Consider the following 2500-nt stretch of genomic DNA (forward strand, 5'->3'; position numbering starts at 1 on the left):
TTAAATAATAGGAAGGTAACAAGGCAAATTGGATGATAAGCAAGACATCTAGGCGCAGTGTACAGTTGCAACACTGGCAACAATGTCCAACACAGTGATAAAGAAAAACACAAGTAAAGGATTTAAAAGGATGTTAAAAGCAAATTAGGATCAAGGAAGGGGAACTCGCACACCTTGTATGCCGATGGAATAGTGTCCTTTTATTGCATGTTTCGAAAATAAAAAAGTGCTACCCAAATGAACAGTGCAAACGTTTTGGTCCCATTCAGACCATTCTCAGTGCAAACATTGAAAATAAAGCCACGCCCTTATATAGGTCAGGTAAAGCCACGTACACGGAAGACAGGTAGTAAGCCTGCAACCTAGCTTGAAATGCCTATAGGTTAGGGTGTATGGATAGAGACATCCTGCCATCAGTATCCTTCCCATAGTAGGCTGGATAGACTAGTGTCATTGTCCAGTCATATTTTTATGTCATAGAGGGCGAACAGAAATAAAATAAAAATACATGAAATAAACATGAAAAAGGAAAAATAAATATAAAAATTAAATGTAGTCATACGACAATGGTGCAAGAATTAATATGATCGCAGGGAATTCAGAGATAGCAAGTCAAATCAAAATCATCATTCAGTCCATTTGGTTGCAGTGTTTTTAAATAGAAAATCCATCTGGCTTCACATCTCAGCAAAGACTGGCTGGTGCAGCTGCTTCTGCGACTGGGGACAACTCTGTCAATGCCTATGATTCTAAGATCATTGGCCGAATGGTTGGTCTCATTGAACTGTCTTGCGACTGCCGATTTTGGGTCCCCCCGATTTATTGCGCTCCGATGTTCATTGAGACGGATTCTCAATTGTCTGCAGGTGCACCCCACATATTGCAGGCCACATGGACAGCTCAGTAGATCAAGTCAAGTCAAAGTTTATTTATAGAGCACTTTAAAATACAACAAGATAGCTGACCAAAGTGCTGGACAGGCAGATAAAAGGACTTGAGGACCCCTTAAGACACACAAAGACAACAACAAAAAATAAATAAAAATAAACATGGAAACAGTGTAATCTTTGAAGCACTTAAAAACAATAATAACCAATGAAAAGTGCATATATACAAGAAGTGTGTGAAAAATAAAAATAAAAAAGAGGCTAATTAGGTGCCAATAAATATGCTAAAACTACAGAAGGCTCATGTCACAAATTAGAAGAAGGGCAAATAATAAGTAAAACACTAGATAAGAAAAACTAGGAAGTTTATAGAGAGTTAAAAGCTAAGGCATAAAAATGTGTCTTAAGATGGTTTTTAAAAACCGATAGGGATGGGGCCGAACGTATGTGGGCTGGGAGCTCGTTCCAGAGTTTCGGGCCAATGACCGCAAAGGCTCTGTCTCCTCTACTCTTCAATCTGGAGGGGGGCACGATTAGGAGGCCTTGGTCAACTGACCTGAGGCCCCTGGAGGGGGAGTGCTTTTTTAAAAGATCGGACAGGTAAGAGGGTGCCAAGCCATGAAGGGATTTAAAAACAAATAAAAGAATCTTAAAATCTATTCTAAAACGTATGGGGAGCCAGTGAAGAGCTGCAAGCACAGGTCTTATGTGTTCCCGCCTTCGTGTTTTGGTGAGAAGGCGGGCAGCAGCATTCTGGACTAATTGCAGGCGTGAGATGGATGAGGAATTAATGCCAGCATATAGAGCATTGCAATAGTCCAGGCGGGAGGTAATAAAAGCATGGATGACCATCTCAAAGCTTTTAAAAGATAAAAAGGGTTTAGCCTTGGATAAAACCCTTAATTGATAAAAAATACATTTCACGACCAAATTAATTTGCTTGTCCATGTTAAAAAATGAATCTAGCGTCACACCAAGGTTTTTGGCTGTGTCTTTCACATTAGGTTTGAGTGGGCCTAGGTCTTTGGGGGGGAGAGCACTGGTGCTGGGCCGGAATACTAAGACCTCGGTTTTTCCTTCATTAAAACTAAGAAAGTTTAGGGCCATCCATGTCTTTATGTCCTCGAGGCAGTTTCGTGGAATTCGTGGAATTGCATGTTATGAACTGTCTGATGTTGTAGTGTTTTTTTGTTGTGAAGCTGGTGAAGTGGTCCGTTTTTTTGGCGTGACTGCAGGATGTGCAGTTGCGGCAGGGGAAAAAGCCGGTGACGTCATCCAATCGTGTGCACGGGCGTTTCGAGCGGTCGAAGGTATCCGAGTGCACCAGCCTGTCTTTGAGGTTTGAGGACCTGGAGTATGTGAAGAGGGGTGGCTGGGGGAAGAGTTCAGAGCAAACGGGTTCCGTTTTTAGGACATGCCAGTGTTGTTTGACAATGTTTTTGATTTCATGGCTGAAGGGTGTGTAGGTGGTACAGCAGATCAGAGGAGGTTTCTCACGCGGTGGTCTGGCACCTGGGCGAGTGCGACCAGCATTGCCCTCAGATTTCACCCTGTCCAGGGCAGAATCGAGGACGTCTGTGGAGTAGCCTCGTTGAGTGAACTGTCCATATAGC

The sequence above is a fragment of the Engraulis encrasicolus genome, unplaced genomic scaffold, assembly GCF_034702125.1.
Source record: "Engraulis encrasicolus isolate BLACKSEA-1 unplaced genomic scaffold, IST_EnEncr_1.0 scaffold_59_np1212, whole genome shotgun sequence".
NCBI lineage: Eukaryota > Metazoa > Chordata > Actinopteri > Clupeiformes > Engraulidae > Engraulis > Engraulis encrasicolus.